The following is a 21,001-nucleotide window of genomic DNA, read 5'->3' on the forward strand; positions in this document are numbered from 1 at the left end:
CCAGGGCAACGGAGATTTCGCATGAAACAATGAGTGTACATACTTAGACACATATGTTGCATGTAGACAAATTAATAATTATAAAGGGGACTTCCATATTTGTTTACATGCACACATAATTATACATATATAATGTATAAGAATATTTGCGACGGCTTGGTATTTTCTTATGGGGTTATGTCAAGCAAGAGGTGTACAAAATCAAACCCAGAAATCTGACTGAACTGAAGCGGTCCATTAAATAGATAATTGAGGCAATCCCGAATTAGGTGTCGCATATGCGTAGTTGAGTATGGAAAAATAACTAATTGTTTAAATAAAATAAAAGTTTCTATACAATAACAAAATTGAATGTAATGCATTGACTAAAAAGAAATTTATTGCGGTTTAATTTTGTAGCACGATTCGTTAGCCACCCTGTATAGGCAGAATATCTTCAAATTATATGAAAAGTCGTTTGCGCATTGTAAATATACGAATCTGTAAGCGTACATTTCTTAACATTGAAATTAGCATTATTTTTCTCAATATACATTGAAAATGCTCAATTCTGCTATTTTTCAGTCCCCTGATGTTAATTGTGGACATTTGGTGAAACACGCTCATCGTTTTCAGTACCCCTTCCAAATGTGGTGAAACACGCTCATCTTTTTCAGTTCCCCTGCGAAGCATGAAATATTTTGCTAATGGCCGCACTGTGAACCTTCTCTATGATATACGTTCTCTGCTACAAGTTCAATTAAGGTTACTTAATGGTAGACAGATCTTTCAAACATTTATTTTTTAATTTATAGAGCAATTCAGTGCTTTGATACAGTCGCAAGCTCCAAAATTCAATTCAATATTTGTGACTTGATACGATTTTGCAATTCAGTACGTGGCAGTCACAAAAACCTTTCAATTGAAAACAAACAAAAGATCTAATCAGCTGTTACATTTCGTATATAAAATTTGAATGCAAATTAACATGTTGACTATAAATATTGTATTTTCTTTAACACAGTCAAAAAGCCTAGTTAGCAAAACATAAAAATGTTGACTTTGAATGACAATAGTTAGAAAAATAAACAGTAATTTCAGTACAATTTTTGATGTTTCTTAACATGAAAGCCCGTAACACCGTAGATAACATGTCTATGTTAAGTCGCATGTTAAATATTTAAGCCCTTAACTTTTTATAAGAATTGTGTACAGACTTGCATAACTTTATTTTTAAAATGTAATCAAAATACTTGAAAAAAAATTTATTTTAAACTTTTTTATTCATGTTAGATATTTGTAAATATGTTGGAATGTTCTCAAGCTGGACTTCAATATCACCAAGAGTTCTTAAATTATAAAATTTTATTTATTTATAAGCATTAAGTACTAAATTTAATAATTAGAAATCTTATTGTTTAATTATAATACATGTATGTTCATAATATGCGGATATTAAAATTTAGTAAATTAATGTAGCTATTATTGTAAATTATAAAAGGTATAAAAGTTAATATACAGGCCTATTCACATGCCCTCGCAATAGTCACTACCCTCACGATTGTGAGGTTTACCTTATGCTGGCGTAAAATCAAAAATTCAAATGCTCACAATTTCATCACAAATTTGTGACATCATAAAGCAACCTTCACAATAATGAAAAACAGTTGTGTATGTTTTGTTTATTTCAATATTTTCAAGCAATTTTGTAAATATTTAATTGATAGAATGGAGGAACTTTTTTTGAGTTACTAAGTATGAATAAAAAGGCATCTATGTTTAAAGAATTCGGACAAAATTTTATTTTTAAATATGTATGTATGTATTTAATACATATACGTATAAAAAGATAGTTATGTTTAAATAATTCAGTTATTTTATGATATATAAATATGTAAAATATAATAATAGCCATCATAAAGATCTGGTGAATTCTTTACACGAAAATATGTAATTCTAACTATTACAAGAACACATATCTCATATCACATATATATACAATACGAGACAATACAAAACAAACACAAAGAAGCATAATATGCTTGCATTATACATGCATTCAACTTTTAACATAACAAACATATTTAGTGTCCTTACGAGCACAGTGACAGTCATCTGACTGGTAAATGACAGTCACAGCTGAACAAATTTTGTTAATGCGCAGAGCAAAGTTTCTATCATTTTCTTAAGGGCCTTGTGCAAAAACTGATGTAAACAAATGCATGTGTGTGATTTTGCATCTCCCTTTAACACATAGATATTCGGTATTGATTCACTATACATCTATACTGCTCACTCTCATGCCTTTTCCTGAGTCATTGCTGATCATAAAACCATCAAAGCTGAAAATTTTCAGTTATGAGTTAAAAGCGATCATAGTTGCGATTTGTCAGTTATGACTGTAAATCTATCATAAGTAAAAAATTCTTTAGCGCAGTATATTATACAATTTTTATTTCTTTAATAAATTCAAAACTTTTAATTAAAATTGTTATAATTATATATATCAAATAATAAATTATTTAAAGAAATATTTACTTGATTCCATGCTTGCCCCTTTCAAAAGCTCTGCTGTACGTGTTTCTCCAGTTCATGGATGCTTTAGAATTTAAAAATATCTAACTAAAAATGAAAATGAACTAAAAATATAACTTTATTTGAAACTTAATAATAACTTACGTATGATATATTTGAAAATTATTTTGTTATTTATTTATTTTTTAACACAAAAAGAGTTATTGCACAGGAGCACCCAACACTTTTGGTTTATCGCACGGAATAACAGCTACATAGATATTTCACAACTTCTCGAAACTCCTATGGAAATGTGTGCTGTCTTTTTCGACGTATACAAAATTTGCTTTTGGAAAAATCGTAAACATTGACAGTAATTTTACTGTTCATTTCACTGTCATTGGTGACAGTACTAATAAATGCAGTTATTTCATTCTTACATATGTAAAGCTATAGTATAGTAACAAATATAAATCTACCCTTACTACTCATTTTAACAATAACAGTGGCGATCAATTGACGGGTAGTACTGACATAACAAATTTGAGTGTATTGGTAAACCCATCAGCAGTTTTTTGTAGGGGTAAGAACTTGCATATAAATAAACAAGCGCATAAATTGAGCTGTACATTTACACATGATGAAAATAGTGAAATAAACCACATTTTGTAAGCCTAAAAATAAATGATATTATTATATTTATATCAAAATTATAAATTTTGCGAAATTACTTACTTTTCTTGTCTTTCTTTTTGTTTATTTTTATAATGCTTTTTACTTCACCTGGTGACTTTTTTAAGTTTTTTTCTTATGAGGTTCAAGCAAGAATAACCCCACAAATTTTTCCTCACAAACAAGTTGTAAGATTTTCTCAGAATAGAGCTGCTAATGTGCCGAAACTATATTTCCATTTACGTCACTTTTTTCTGTGTTTGGGGGGTTGACACTTTTCCCTTACAGAAGGAAAATAAAAAAGTTCTTCAATTTATGATTTTTAGCTTTTGCCATCGTCACTGGTTTAGGATTAGTTACATTAGTTTAAGTTTATTTTCTAATAATGTCAAGATTGATCTGGCAATACTGTCTTATCTAAGTTTTATATTTGTCATCTCTCGTTTATCTTTCATTCCCTTTACAATTATCTTTGTTTATGCATATTTAAAGTTACGGTATTTTAAATTTCGCTGAACTCTTATAAATGTCGGAGGACATGTGTTTACGAACTCTTCTCTGATTGTATTGTAACTCGGTGCTGATTGTACTCATCTCTGGTTTGGTGTCAAGCAAACCATTCACTATCGTACAAATCCCAATACAACATTGGGAACTCTACCCGCTGGTTAATTAATTATTTAACAGTCACTACAAGACGCTTGTAGATAAACGCATGTCCGGGGAGATGTGTATGGTGTTTACTTTTATAAATGAGTCAACTTCCCTTGTTAAGAGTACATCTGTATTCATGAGTAAAAATTGTTGTTGTGTGATTTACTATAAATTTGGGCTTCAGCAATATGCCTGCCATATTGACATGGGTGCGTGTTGCTTGTGCTACTTGAGACGATTGTTGTTTTTGTAGAACAATGTTTATAATTTTTGCGGGGTACTTACATGTGTACGCATATGTGTATGTATGTATAGAGCAGTGCGTGCACATGTTATTACTGATAAGTGCCGTAACGTAAGCGTCACGTGACATGCAACATACAGATGAAAAGGTTTGAAACAATACAATTAAATTTTCACTTTAAAAACTGAGGTAGTACTTATTACAAGCAGAAAAAAACTTAAGACTATTTCTCTTAGCATAGATGGGCATAACATCACAACGCAAACATCGTTTAAGAACCTGGGTATGATGATAGACGTAAGACTAAGTTACAAAGTTCATATCGACAAAATTTTTGAAAAATCCGCCCGTGTAAATGAGGCCTTAGACAGGATAATGGCGAACATTGGAGGCCCAAAACCAAGTAGCAGAGCGCTTCTGGCTAAGGTTGTACGGGGATCAGCCTTAATGAAAAAACAAATGCCGGAAAGAAAGGGCATTCCGTACGGTATCACATCAATATATCTGGAATAAAGCCATCAGACATAGGGGCTCTGCTGAAGCGAATTTACGACAAAAGCAAGAGTGTAGGCAGGAAGCTAACATTAGCAGAACGCAAAGAGGAAAGACAAGCCAGCATACAGGAATGGTAAAAACCCTGGGACACGTCAAAGAGAACTGACTTCTGATTTCTACATGACGCAGTTCTTGACGGGCATAGATGTTTTCGAGAGTACTTACATAAATAGGGTGTCGCCAAATTAAAACTTTTTCTAATTAAATTGGGACTTTTATTTAGCAATCCAGTGATCGAACTCAAGAGTCAGTTACAAGGTAGGCGATTTACCGAGAAATCCGTTACAATTGGAGCACTACAATTTATTGTTTCGCTTCAGATGCGAATAGACGTGCGTGTGCATCGTTGCAATTGTTTTCTTTCGATTTCTTTTTGAGCAATATAAGTTTACGTGTGAGTAATTGTTGCTATAACTTCTTGCTGAATTGTGTTTTGTGGGTATTTACGTGCGCTATTTACGTGTTACGTTGTTGTTGCCCGGGTACGGGACAAGCGATTTTTCACATTTTGGAACATATTTTTGTGACTAGGTAGCGGATGTTGCGGTAAGTGCACTTTGTGTACTTTGCATGGGCTGTATCCTTTGGTATTCGCGCAACGTGGTCATCCAACTCTTTGAACAAAAAACTTACCATGTTATTATATAGTACTAGGTTTAGTTTTTAATATAGACTTCTTAAATAAATTATTTATAAATTTGCAATACCTTCTTTATAATATAAAATACGTTAGATATATTTTTTTCCCAAAAGATACATTAAAACAAACACTGTTACGCCATGCTCAGTAGCAATTCTGGCAACGTATTTGTATATTTTAGAAATCGACGGACGGATTTATAAAATAAATATAAAACTGAATTATTCTTATAACACCCGCCTCTTTAAGAATATACTTGTACATTAAAATAAACTGATGTTATTTTGAAAACAATATGAATGTTTTACATTAAACCAATATTTTTGGGACCACTTTCCCATAAATTTTAAGAAAATAGTAAAATGCAACCATTTTCCGTTCAAAAGTCGGGCCGTTTGCATGCCCAATACCTGTATTTCCTTTGACGTTTCTCGATGGACATCTCCCAGCCTGCGCTTTATTTACATCTGCTCAGCTGATAGTTTCTCTTCTCCCCCTTTACGATGGTGACTTGAGACTGATTACTGAATTGGGCTATATTTCTTACATTTATTTAATAAATTATTTTTGAAAATGATTAACTATTCCCAATAAATTAATTTAATGGAAAAATCTAAAAAAAAATTTGAATAATTATATATTATTAAACATATCTTTATAATTTAAAAAACTAAATACACTTAACAAATAAAAGTAAAGGTAATATAATTAACATATATTATGGTGGGTCACCGATTGAGAACCACTGCATTATACGGTCATATGTTCTATACATTTTTGCTATTTCTTGTTCTCTACTTATTTGCCTAATATTCAAGGGCAAGCATTAGAAGTCATTCACCTCAATGCAGTTAATAATTGTATTTGCATTGTGTACATACTTACATATTTATTGCTTGCTTGCGCTTGCTTTGTACACTTATACTGCCGCTATGTTTTCGTCCCCGCAATTTTATGAATATTTGTTTGTGCACATTAGCTAGTCCCATTTAACAAGTACTAAGCTTAATATGTAAGCAGCCTCTTGCAATGCTGCGTTCCCATATTTTTATACTCTCGCAACCTGTTGCTACAGAGTATAATAGTTTTGTTCACCTAACGGTTGTTTGTATCACCTAAAACTAATCGAGTTAGATATAGGGTTATATATATATAAATGATCAGGATGAAGAGACGAGTTGAAATCCGGGTGACTGTCTGTCCGTCCGTCCGTCCGTCCGTCCGTCTGTCCGTCCGTGCAAGCTCTAACTTGAGTAGAAATTGAGATATCTTTATGAAACTTGGTAGACATGTTTCTTGGTACCGTGAGACGGTTGGTATTGCAGATGGGCGTAATCGGACCACTGCCACGCCCACAAAACGCCATTAATCAAAAACAAATAACTTGCCATAACCAAGCTCTGCAATAAGATACAAGACTGTTACTTGGTACACAGGATCACATTAGGGAGGGGCATCTTCAGTTAAAAATTTTTTTAAAGTGGGCGTGGTCCCGCCTCTAATAGGTTTAATGTGCATATCTCCTAAACCGCTAATGCTATAATAACAAAATTCACTAAAAGCATATGTTTTTAGCACTTCTATTGACGGTGTGAAAATAGTTGAAATCGGGTGGCAACTCCGCCCACTCCATATATAACGGTACTGTTAAACACTACTAAAAGCGCGATAAATCAAGCACTTAACACGCCAGAGACATTAAATTTTATCTCTGAGATGGTATAAGATGACTTTATAGGAACCGAGTTCAAAATTAGACAGTGGGCGTGGCACAGCCCACTTTTAGGTGAAAACCCATATCTTGAGATCTGCTTAACCGATTTCAACCAAATTCTGTGCATAACGTTCTTTTCATGTTTCTATGTCATAGTGCGAAAATGGGCGAAATCGGACTACAACCACGCTTACTTCCCATGTAACACCATTTTCAATTCCATCTGATTCTTTCACTTTCCACTATGCAAATCAGGTAACAATGATTATATCGGGGTAAAACTTTGCGTGAATAATGCAATTAAAGTATGCTACCTTGCGGCCAAAAATTGTCTTAATCGAACCAAAACTGTTCAAACCCCTAAGTACTAAATATGTGGACCCCAGTGCCTATAGTTGACCTTCTACCGAAAATATCAGTCAATCCACAAAGAAATCTCAAACGAGTATACCATTTGACTTTGCGAGAGTATAAAATGTTCGGTTGCATCCTTACTTGTTATATTTCTCTTTTGTTAATAACTACATTATATATGAAGGAGCAATAGAATAAAGTATGTACTTGGGTTATTCTCCTTTTATGAACTGTTAAATTTATATAACTTACATACTTACATATGCACTAATAGAAAACGAAACTATGTACTTAGCGGAAATTATGTATTGAACAGTATTACAATACAATACATTAGTCTAATAGCTGACCACACATAGCATCATTACTCGGCCCTTTGTATTTTGTCGCTGTTACAACTTTGCTTAAACTTTTCGCTTTTTCGATATTTGCGCGGTTACAAAAAAACTTTGTAGCCCTACATTTTTTGGCGCCCAACGTGGGGCACGAGTGAATTTTTTGTTCTTTCGCACATCATTTCGGAGTGTGGTCAGTATTAGACTGCATCGTTGGGCATTATCGTCATTGGACATTATCGTCATTGGAAATTACCGACATTGGACTTTGTCCTCATTAAACTTAGTTACCGTTGGAAATCTTTACCATTGGAGTCACAAGCATTGCTCGCATACAGCACAGCACACCAGTTTGCCACCGCTAGACACACATAAGTATAAATTGGTTTGATACATTTTTTACGGTAAAATTAACTAATCACTTATTGCTTAACTACTCACTAGAAGTAGAAATATTATTATTTAAAATAATTTGGAAGCCTCTATAAAGCATATACAAGATCCTGTTCTGCAATGTCTTTGGACGAGCTAAGACAAGAACGCGCCAGCACCAAGAAAAATACTACGCGCATTAAAAATATCTTCGACGCCAGCTTGCAACCAGGTGGAAACACTCTTTCAGCTGCGGAATACAAATGCCGTTTGGGCATCCTGGAGTCCTATTTTAAGCATTTCAATTCAAAGTGACATCGAAAGATTGGATGCTGATGATGGTGGACGTGCTGCCCTGGAAAAACTCACCACTAAATTGGTTATCCAATCGCAACTGGCAGAAGATAACAACGTTTCACTTTTGGACACAACTTGCGTAGTACAATCAAGTTCAAAACTTCCACCACTTAAGCTTCCTACGTTTGATGGCAAGTATTCAAATTATCAAAATTTTATCACCTCATTCAAGCAAATAATTGATCGTGAATTCAATTTAACTATATTGAAAAATTTAACAATTTGCGAAATTGTCTCCAAGGTCAAGCCTTAGAAACTGTAAATGCGTTTCAAGTGACAAATGAAAACTACCCGAAGGCGTTAGAACAGTTGAAGGTACGGTATGACAACAAAACACTAACTTTTTTGGAAGGAATAAATTCGTTATTTGATTTACCAGCAGTTATGAAACCAAATGGCATTCAGCTATGAAGTTTAATTGATAAAGCTTCAGCTATTTATGGTTCCCTGACTAGGTACCGACAGCCAAATATCGCAAGCCATGCTTATTCATTTAATTTTGCAGAAGTCTGCTGAACAGACCAACAAAAAGTGGAAGGAGTCGCTAGATTTCAGAACGCTGCCGTCATGGGAGAATTGCATCGCAGTTTTGGAAAGACACTGCCAATACCTGGAATTACTGGACAACACGCGTGTTAGTACCTCGTCAACTCAAGGTGTTAACAAATACTCCTCTTCGAAATCAAAAAAACAACCACGAGGCTATACATTTTCCTGCTCCAACATAACGTGTACTTTCTGTTCCAGTAACAACCATCAGGTTTTTAATTGCGAACGCTTTAAGTCACTAAACATTACTCAACTTTTCGATCATGCAAAGAAAATTGGACTTTGCATCAATTGCTTATCAAAGGGACATCGAGTAGCCAATTGTCCATCATCACATATGTGCAAGGTTTGTGGATGACAACATCACAGTTTACTCCACAGCGGTTCTACTTCAGTCCAACAAACACCTACTCAGGTATTTACAACACAAGAGGCAGTCGCGCATACACACAGGAATAATTCATCGTTGGATAACGTCATCCTTGCAACAGCAAAAATTTTCGTTCGTGATGCATCGGGGAGCTACAGATTGGATACAGCACTGCTAGATTCCTGTTCACAGGTAAATTTTATCACAGGTGATTTTTCGCAAAAGTTGCTTCTGCCAAGAAATAAGCAACACATACAAATACAAAGCATCGGTTCATCGTCGATAAATATCAAATTCAAAACCTCAACTAATATCAAGTCGCAAGTCACTGGTTTCGAACTTCCATTGACTTTTTGCATTACATCGCACATTGCTTATCAACCAGATCCTGAAATCAATATTTCAACATGGAATATTCCACACAATATTTTTTATTTTTTTTTATTTTGTAAAAACACCCCTTTGGGGAATTTATTTTATAGCAATCTAGTAAATTAATATTAATAAACTATTTGTTTCTGACTTAAATTTATACGGTTTTAAAATTACAAAATGCTTATCCTATGATATTCATTTCAGATGTTAAACTTATACATATGTATGTATTATAGTCACTATTTTAGTGAGACCTGAACAATGATTATTTTATTTTATAGTTCATTTTTTTTTTGTTTTACACAAGTTCGAAAGGTTTTACTCGCTTTAATCTTCTGGTAAGGCCATCATTATTAAGGAGCTGAAGAGCCTCAATGTTGATATGTTGTTGAAGTCGTTGTGCATGACTTGGAGCATACTTTTTGATGACGGTGTCAACAGTTTCTACATTCAGATCCATATGCAAGTTGTCATTACGAATGTACCAGGGTGCATTAACAATACCACGAAGTACTTTGTTTTGAAATCTTTGGATAATTAATCTGTTGCTTTGACTGGTACAGCCCCAGAGTTGAATACCATAAGTCCAGATCGGTTTAAGGACTTGTTGATACAAGAGTAGCTTGTTCTATATTGACAAGGCAGAATATCTGCCCAATAGCCAGTACATTTTTCTGTACTTAAGTTTTAGTTCTTCTTGTTTTTTTTTTAACATGTGATTTCCACCTGAGTTTAGTATCAAGGGTCATACCAAGATATTTTGCTGTATTCTCATACGGAACTATTTTTTGGTTCATATATATTAGTTTGTGCTGTATACGTTTGTTGGTGAAATCTATATGCACTGATTTGGTTTCATTTAGCTTAATGCGCCAAGTAGTTGTCCAGCGTTGTACTTCTGCAATGGCTTTTTGTAATTTTTCTTTTGACTCAATATTATTGTCGCCAACGGCTAAAATTGCAGTATCATCAGCAAATGTAGCAACAATATTTTCGTTAAATGTTGGTAGGTCACTAGTATATAAGAAATAAAGAACTGGTCCCAATACACTACCTTGCGGAACTCCCGCTTAGATTTTTTTTAGGGCAGAAAAAGGGTCCTCTTGCTTGATTCTGAAATAGCGTTCTGATATATATGACTTCAGAATTTTCGAGAATTGTGTTGGAAGAAACATTTTAAGTTTATAGTTCAATCCTGCATGCCAAACTTTATCGAAAGCTTGTGCTACATCAAGGAAAATTGCTGAGCACACTTTTTCTTCTTCTAATGTTTTTTCAATTGTGTCAGTTATTCGATGAACCTGATCAATCGTAGAGTGTTGATTCCGAAAACCAAATTGATGATTTGGAATAAGATTTTTCTCATCAATTATTGGTTTTAATCTTTTCAATAAAAGTTTTTCAAACAGTTTGGACATAAGCGGAAGCAGAGAAATTGGTCGGTATGATGTGGTTTCATGGGGTGGCTTTCCAGGTTTGGGTATCATAATAACTTCAGCCACTTTCCATAATGACGGTACATATTGTAATCTGAATGATGCATTAATCAGATTGGTTATTTTAAGTAATGCTTTCCTTGGTAGTTCTCTAAGTATCTGGCCGGTGATCAGGTCGAAACCAGGAGCTTTTTTAGGGTTCATGGTATTTTTAATTTCTTTTTTGATTTCAGCTAGAGTGACCCGTGGTATTTCCATCTTTTCTTGTGCAATAATGTTTGGTAACAGTGTAGTGTCATCCATCGTGTTGGGTTGAAAAATCGTTTCAAGGTGTTCAGCAAATCTGGATGCTTTCTGATAGTTATTTCTAGCCCAGCTATAATCAATGTTTTTAATTGGAGGGGTTTGCATAATTGGCCTTTTCAGTCTTTTGGTAGACTTCCAAAGTGAATATTCAGTACTTGAGTCATTTATAACTTCACATAGAAACGCACTCATGGTATCGTTCTTAAATTGTTTAATTTCATTTCTCAATTGAGACGTTAAGTTATTCAGTATAATTTTATCTAGTGGGGCTCTGGATTGTTGCCATTTTTTCCTCGCTTTTCTTTTTTCAAAAATTAGTTCCAATATTTCTTTGGGATAATTGTTACCTTTTGGTCTTAAACAAACTTCAGATGTATTTTGCCACGCTGAATACTGGATATCATTGGTCAGTTTTTCTACATCCAGATCTAACTGTTCTTCAGATTGTAATGGAACTGCTAATTCAATTCTTTGGTCAAGTAAAATTCTAAAGCTTTCCCAGTCAGTTCATTTGTTAGTCAGATGTGGGTTAGCTGGCTTCATTATAATGTTTTCACTTAAAGTTAGAACAATCGGCGAATGATCTGAATTTAAATCGAAAATATCTTCTATTTGCATGTAATTGCTTGAAACATCTTTTATGATAAAGAAATCAATAAGATCAGGAACCTTGTTTGGGTCGGTAGGCCAGTATGTGGGTTTGCCCGTTGATAAGGTTTCACACCCATATTTTTGAACCGCTTTTAATAACTCCCTTCCTTTAGTTGTGATGAGCCTCGATCCCCAGTGCGTGTGTTTAGCATTAAAATCACCACCAATGATGAATCGTTTTCCTATGTTTTTGAAGAACTCTTCATATCTATCACACTTAATATTGTGTTTCGGGGGGCTGTACAAGCTAACTACCGTAATGTTACCATTCTTTGTTTTAATGTTTATTGCCGTTGCTTGTATATCTTCCGCTTCCTCCCCTTGCTGCATTTTCTGGATGTATAGTGTGGTAGACTTTATATCCTTTAAATCTAATGAAAGATTGTTTAGTAAAGTGCGTTTCTGATATCAGGCACACGTCTAGTTTATTTATGTCCAGGATTGCCTGTACTTCTTGGTGATGGTTGAGCAACCCATTTGCATTCCATGACATAATTTTAATTGTTTTAGACATCAAGACCTTCTTTTTTGATTAGGTGCAGTCTTTTTAGTACTGCCCTGAAGTTTATTAACCCTTTTATTGATTTTAGAAAAAGAGTCTTCTAGGTTAGTCATTTTATCAAGAATGAGTTGAAGGGTTTGGCTAATATCCCCCGTGTCTTTGGTATCAATACCTTGCATTTCAGTACCTGATGCAGCTACAGAGGCATAAGTTGGTTTTTTTTGAACGTTGACCATTTTATTTTGAACGCTGGCAGTTTTATTTATTTCTGGTGCATCTTTTACAATATTTTTTGGGATATGTTTGTTCAAATTGGGGTTATCAATCTTTTTCTTTCCATGACAATTTATTGATAGCAGAGATAATTTTAAACCCTTTTTCAGATAAAAATGATCCAACAACGCTAGGATTACATGAGTGGTGCAGGTTTTTAGCCATTACCCTTACTGGTCTTTTTTGTTTATTTTCATATGAATAAAAATCCAAATTATTTTCTTAAAGTAGCTTAATTGCTTCTTTATAATCATTTGACTCTCTACAATTCATTTTGACTGTTGAGTCGTTGATTAATTTCATTTGAAAGGAACTTTCATTTATATGTTCTTTCATCAAGCAGTGTAAGGTTTCATAAGATTTGATTCCATTTACAACAATAGGCGGTGGTAATGGTTCTTTTTTAGTTTTTTTTGGGAGTTTGCATACTTTTCTTTAAAGTGGTTGGTGAGGGTGTTGTATTTATTTTTCGTTTTTTATTTTTATGTTTTTCTCTAATCCATTCTGTTTCTTTAGCCAGCTCATCTTCATCCATCCCATATTCAGTATCACATTCTTTTACTGGAGCTGGTGTACTAGCTCTAGAGGATGCAGGAGTTGCGGTTCTCGAGGCACTTAGAAAAGGTCTTCCTTTAGGTAGATTTGCCTTGAGCATATCAATTTGTTTTTGCATGTCCATTAGTTGAGAATTAAGACGAGCAATTTCGCTATCTGCATGTTGCCATCGACTAGAGGCATATTGCTATTGATTAAACAACTGCTGTTCATTTTGGGCGCGTTGTTGATCCACTTGGAACAGTACTTGGTTTTACTGGATGAGTATGTACTCATTTGATGTAGTTGCTGTTTTATTATTGAGACTCATGTCACATAGTAAAATATGATTTATCCCACACAGAACTCTTTTCTAGCCACTCGTGTGATATTACATATTTATTTGAATTCATAAATTTTTATAGCAGGCTTTTAGGCTTTACCTTAATAAAAGATCTACTGGTTTGTGTCCGTGCTTACACGATCTTTTATATAAAAGCTTTTATAGGGGTATTTTACAATTTTAAAAGATTAAAAGTCCACTGCTCGTTTGACAGCTCTGAATAGGATTCGCTGGGCTTGTTTGTTTTCTTTTTGTTCACTTATTATATGTTTATGTTTATTTTTTATTATTATTTGAATAATGTTTTGTGTTAGTTTACACTTTGTGACAACTGTTATTTGTTTTTTGTATCACTTTTTATTTATTTGATCGGTTTTGTTTAAACATTCACGGAGCGAATTAAATACACGTCCGCACTCTTTGACACTTAAACAAAAAAAAAAAAAAAATACAACACAATATAGCGCTCGCCGATGATGAATTTTTTATACCAAAGAAAATCGACATGTTGCTGGGTACAGAAACATTCTTCAGTCTTCTATCTGTAGGCCAAATAAATCTTGGATCTAATTTACCAATCTTGCAAAACACACTCTTAGGCTGGATTGTTTCGGGACGCTATAAGACGGCCAGTAACAACATATCCAAACCATCTTGTTTATTTTTAGCCAATGAATCTTTAGATGCCAAATTGGAAAAGTTGTGGAAATTGGAAGAAATCACTATCGTACCAGAGGCTTGGACTCGTGAACAACAGAGTTGCGATCACATATACAAATCAACAGTGTCAAGAAGACCTTGCGGCAGAATAGTTGTCAAATTACCTTTCAAGGATGATCCGACATGTTTGGGCGAGTCATATACTACGGCATTGAGACGATTTAATGCACAAGAACGTTGATTAGCCAAATCACCACAATTGAAAGCACAATACGTTGAATTTATGAGCGACTACGAGAGTTTGGGTCATATGAGCGTTGTAAAAAATCCAAATCTCAGCGAACCGCAATATTATATATCACATCATTGTGTGCGAAAACCAACAGGTACAACAACAAAGCTTCGAGTTGTATTTGACGCTTCCTGTCGAACCACATTACAAAACTTATTAAACGATATTTAGATGGTTGGCCCTACAATTCAATGCGAACTTTTTCTTCTTCTTATTCGTTTTCGCTTCCACAGGTTTGCACTCACTGCCGACATAATCAAGATGTATCGCCAAGTATTAATGCATGAAGATGATCGAAAGTTCCAGTATATTCTGTGGAGGAGTTCCCCAACTGAAGATATTCGGACGTATCAACTAAATACTGTAACGTATGGAATGGCTACTGCACCATATCTTGCTATACGGAGTTTGTTATATCTAGCTGAACAGCATTCAGAACAATTTAGAATTGGCGCAAAAATCGTGAAGTCACCATTCTACGTAGACGACCTACTCTGTGGTGCTGAGACTCTAACCGAACTTTCACAGATAAAACAAGAGGTATTACAACTGTTAAAACTAGGACAGTTCAAATTAACAAAGTGGCATTCCAATTATCATCAATTCAGAGAAGACGACTCTATAAAGGATCTAAACGTAAGTCCATCCATCACTTTAACTAAAATGGAACCAAAATATTGATTGTCATCGATTCGTGCATATGACTGCGCAATATATACTCGCGTTATCAACAAATGTGGCACTACTACTACCATTCGCCTACTTACTGCGAAGTCCAGAGAGGCACGTACCAAAAACCAATCGTCCTTGCTCGTCTTTTAGCAAAAATTAAACCAACAATTTCTAACAAATCATTTAACATTTTTCTTTAGACAGACTCACAAACAGTATTACATTGGCTTAAGATGCATTATGCAACACTTTCGACTTTTGTTGGTAATTGAATTTTGGAAATTCAAGATTTAACCAAACGAGCCTATTGGAGACATGTACCAACGCATTGTAACCCGGCGGATGTTGCCTCTATGCCATTTTGGAAATTGTGAATCAGCGGAGTAACTACACCAGAAGCCTTCGATTAATAGCTTGGATGTTCCGCTTCATCAATAAATCTCGACATGGTGCTAATCTTAATGACTCATTAACACTTTCGCCACAAGAGTTACATCACGCCTTTCTTTGCATAATTTGGAATATTCAACACATTTCGCTAATGAAATTTATCTTTTACAGAAAGAGCTTACGATAAATGACCTGTTACGTTATTTACAAGGTGCGTTCCAAAGTAAAGAGTACAAAAGTAAGAAAGTAAACTTTAGTGGCGCCATCTATATGTCGACTAGTGCGTTAGAATCTGCTATTCTTTATCGACTTCCTTTAAAAATTTCATGACATTTCATCTAATGGAAGTTAAGTTATTGCGTTTTAAGCGTTAGTATGTTTTTGTCATCAGTGCGAAAATGAGCTTCGAACAAAGAGCCAACATTAAATTTTGTTTTAAAATTGGTAAACCTTTTACCGAAACGTTTCAATTGCTGAAACAAGTTTATGGCGATGATTGCCTATCCCGTAGCAGAGTGCACAAGTGGTTTCAACGTTTTCAAAGTGGTGGTGAGGACATAAATGACGATGAGCCGAAACCAAAAAAATCGCGCTTGGAGAAGTCAAAAGTGAAGACAATGCTGATTTGTTTTTACGATTTCAAGGGTATTGTCCACAAAGAATTTGTTCCACCCGGCCAAAACGTTAATGTGGTAATCTACCTTGGAGTTTTGAAGAGTTTGGTACGCCGTATTCGACGTGTTTGGCCCGAGTATCGCAAAACTGGAAGTTGGCGTTTGTTTCACGATAATGCGCCGTCTCATCGATCGCCGCTTGTGGCCGATTATTTGACCAAAAATTACATTTTAACAATCAACCACTCCCCGTAATCACCTGATATGGCACCGTGCGACTTCTACCTTTTCGGAAAAATGCATTTGCCGATAAAAGAAAAGCGTTATGCAGACGTGGAGGCTATTCAAAAAGCTTGCACCGGCATACTAGCGGCCATACCGTTTTTTTTCTCGAGTATACCGCAAGATTTCAAATACTCACAGTTGGAGGTCGATTGAAATCAGCAGATATTCCAGAAGAATGGAAACACCCAATGCTGTTGCCACACAAATGTGAATTTGTTGTGCATTACGTTCGTCATCTATATCGGAAACACTACCATGCAGGACCAAAGGCACTCGTAGCTCTGATAAGACTTTAGATTTGGATAGACGCATCGTCAGATCGTGCACACATTGTATACACTATAAGCCAAAGCTGATGAACCAAGTAATGGGACTGTTACCTATCGAGCGATTTACTCCATCACGCCCTTTTGCGCGCTGCAGTATTGATTTCTGCGGACCAGTCAACGTATATTTGCGTATTCGAGGCAAAACACCTTATAAAGCGTACATTGGGATCTTCGTTTGTCTAGCGACAAAGGCGGTTCACATCGAACTTATGTCGGATCTATCCGCGGACACTTTCTTAGCGTCATTCAAGCGCATGATTGGAAGAAGAGGTCTACCCTCTGACATCTTTTGCGATAACGCAACAAGTTTTGTGGGCGCTTGCAACAAAATAACTGAATTAAAGTCATTTTTATTTAAAACCGAAAACATAGATGCAATTATAAAATATTGTGCTAATGAATTTACAAATTTTAATTTTATTCCTCCCAAAGCACCTCATTTTGGCGGTATTTGGGAGGCAGCAGTCAAATCGGCTAAGGGTCACCTCAACTCCACCATCAAAAATGCAAGACTCACAGCTGAGGAACTAAATTCTAAATTCTCGTCCAATAACACCAATGTCATCTGATCCAAATGATTATGAAGTATTAACTCCGGGGTATTTTAACATTGGTAGTGCACTTAGGGCACTCCCAGAGCGGAGATTGTCAGCTAACATCAGCAACGTACAACGATGGAATCAGGTCACAAGCATTAAACAGATGTTTTGGAACAGGTGGTCAAATGAATACATCAACGAACTTCAAATGCGATCAATGTGGTTTTCGGAACGACCAAACATCAACAACAACTCAATGGTTATCATCTATGAAGACAACTTACCACCGCAAAAATGGCATATTGGAAGAGTTATAAATTGTATTCCAGGAAAGGACTCTAAAGTGCGTGTGGTGGACATTCGAACAACGAAGGGAATCATTCGGCGACCAATTCACAAGCTAGCCCTTCTATCTGTTTGAAATGCTTTTCAACGGGGCCGGGATGTTGGGTCACCGATTGAGAACCACTGCATTATACGGTCAACAGTGGTTCTCATCGGTAACCTCATGCTCCTGAGTTAGTAAAAGCTTGACCAATGGCGTTGATTTAAGCAGAATAATCGGGAATCATTGATCATGCCCTAGTTCGGCCTGGTGGATGCGTCTCCCGACGTGGAGGATTTGGTTCCTGTCTGTAAATGGATCCGACTGGAAGATGACAAACCTGAACTCGACTTCAACTGTCGAATTTCATCTGCAAACTGCTCCTCAACGACGAGTATATAACGGATGTGAAACGAGTACAATAAATTTGGTTGTATTTCGGTTTTCGGCGAGTAAGACATTTGACTCATCTTTGCTGAAAGGTACATCACTACCGTCCAAATACATCATCTTTGCCTCCTTAGGTCCATGCCACCAAAGGGATGTACTAATAGCTTGGCGGGTGTGATGCCTCTACTGGCACAATCAGCTGGGTTCTGAGCCGAACGAATGTGATGCCATCGGGTGGGGGGCGTCACATTCATATTAATGGTTTGGCAAGTTCTAGGCGTTAAATGGTATCAGTTTTGAGTGGTGCCACCTTGGTGCGTGCCGTCAAAAGTGTGCAACGCACCGAACCGTTTATGATCGACGTCTTCGCATAAATAACTGCGGCATAAGTATGTGAGCTCGCATCGCAAAACCCGTGAAATGGTGTCTGAAAGCGGAGAATCATTCTAATCCATCGTTCGATGCGAATTTGATTAAGCTCCGGAAGCTGTGACCGATAGTTTAGCCAATCGCGGCAAAGATCTTCAAGCAATGGGGAGTCCCAGGATAGAGCCGCAGACCACAGTCGCTGAATGAATATTTTCCCAGTTACGATAACAGGCGATAATAATTCAGTAGGATCGAGGAATCGTGCCACCTCGCTGAGTACCCGGCGCTTCGTTGGAATTTCTGCTCTCTGATATAGATCGATGTGAAAGAGTAACTAATCCTTCAGTGCATCCCATCTTTAGCCCAAAACGGAAGCGGGTGAACTGTCCCGCAGATAAGATGACGTACACGTTCTTAGCCAATTCCACTGTATCGATAACGCTTTCACGACTTGTTAAGAAGTTGTTCGAGCTCGAGTCGCTTGTATGTCGGGAACCACAGCGGAGTTATCATAAGCACATTGTTGGAGGGTTCGTACTGCATTGTAAGGACTGTATGTCATGCTATATGTGATGGTCTTCAGGCGATACACACGGATCTCGTCTTCAGGAGACTCTCCCCATATTATTCGTTGATAGTCACGATGTTCAGATGCAATCAACACTTGCCTGAACGTCTTCTCTATGTCCGCAGTTATCGCCACTCGATAGCGACGAAAAGGTAAAACTACTTAGCGAATCCTGAAGTGTTGGGCCTACCAGTTGAATATCGTTCAGTGGGATTCCAGTGCTGGTAGGTGCCGAAGCGTTGAACACTACGCGGAACTTCGTTGTGACCGCTTGATGAGGAATGTAGTAGCAATTAGTATGCTCGTTAGGTGATTGTACTAGTTCCATATGTTCGAGTGCTGTATACTCCCTCATAAATGAAATGTAGTTTTCCTTAAGAACTAGATCCGCAACCATGCGACGCTCTAGTCTATGAAATTGCCGTAATGCCAATGCGTAAGAGTCACCTAGTTCCGTTGCCCTTCGTCGCAAAGGTAAGTGTACGATATAACGGCCGTCTAAGGTACGGCTATGAGTGGTCTCGAAGATTTGCGCACATTCATTCTCTGGCAGATCGTCAACCACTGCTATTTCCTCCATTTTCCAAAATCTGGACACCAGTTCCTCCAACCGGTGGTCCTCTCTGGTTAGTGAGAGTGAGCAATGATTCCTTTGCAGGAATGGTCACTGCTGCTGGACCAAACACCACCCATCTAAAGCGAGTACGCTGGGCAAAATGTTCGTCTGGTCCTCCACCGATGACTCCACTTTTAATGAATCGCCCCACACGTCCGCGCCGATAAGAACGTCGATAGTTCCAGGCGTACCGAAACGGTTGTCCGCCAAATCTATGTCTCTCAAATATGGCCATTTGTTCATGTCAATCTTCACTGCTGGAGTCGGAGAAGTAATGGACGATAAAACCAAAGCATCAATTCGCATTTCAAAGTTAGTTTTTGCTGATCTAAGAGTTCCTTTCACTCTAGTATTAATGGTAGCACCTACGCCTTCTACCCTCACATCACATTTTCGTCGATATAGCTGCAAACAGTTCGCTAGAGGATCCGTCACAAAGCTAACCTGTGATCCGGGATCGCATAGAACTCGTGCCACTCGCTGCACCGATGCTTCTCCAAAGTCATATACACGCGCTGTTGCTAAAAGGGTTAGCGGCTTTGGATTGGCAGTGAGGGGCCTCGCAGGTGCGGCTAGTCATGATGTTGTGGTTGTCGGCACCTCCGCAGGAACCTCATTGCCTTCGGCTGCCGTAGTCGTAGAAGCAAACGTTGACGTGTTGTTGGACTTGTTTCGGCATAGGATTGTGTTGTGCTTACGTCCACAATTTCGGCAGCTACTATATGGACACTGTCGATAAGAATGACCCGTACGTAAACAGTTGTAACACATCTGCAGTTTCTTAAGGACTTTAAATCATTGGTCGATACTAAGAGCCAATAATGAAGGACACCTGGAGATTCGATGCGCTAACCCGCAATGAGAAAATAGAGCTGCTTCCGTGGTAGCCACATGCGCCCTCACTGGTCGTTGCTGACGGGAAACCATTAATGAGACCGGGGGTTCAGGAGCAAGGCTATGAGCACGTCAAAATATTTTACAGAAATTTTAATAGGTCTTCTAACTGTGGTATTTCTGTAGTAGAGCACCTCATACACCAATCTCTCTTAGTTATTGATGGAAGCTTTGCCACCACTATTGGTACACCTAACGCATCCCACTGATTTATTGGGATATCCATAACACGCAATGCACGCAGCGTCTCATAAACTGTGTCCACAATAGCCAATAACGATTGTGATGACTCCTGGGTAGCTGTTTTAAGGTTAAGAAAACAGGATACG

At 36.8% G+C, this 21,001-nt stretch overlaps 1 long non-coding RNA gene across 1 annotated transcript; it reads right to left on the reverse strand.

Moving 5' to 3' along the window:
* Positions 1–1,837: 1,837 nt before the first annotated feature.
* Positions 1,838–3,159, reverse strand: LOC118681800 (uncharacterized). Its single transcript, XR_004977545.2, has 3 exons — positions 2,659–3,159; positions 2,518–2,601; positions 1,838–2,321 (listed from the first exon to the last, which is right to left on the reverse strand). It is a non-coding gene; the product is annotated as an uncharacterized lncRNA (long non-coding RNA).
* Between the last annotated feature and the right edge of the window lie 17,842 nt (positions 3,160–21,001).

This window comes from Bactrocera oleae, chromosome 3, assembly GCF_042242935.1.
Source record: "Bactrocera oleae isolate idBacOlea1 chromosome 3, idBacOlea1, whole genome shotgun sequence".
Lineage (NCBI taxonomy): Eukaryota > Metazoa > Arthropoda > Insecta > Diptera > Tephritidae > Bactrocera > Bactrocera oleae.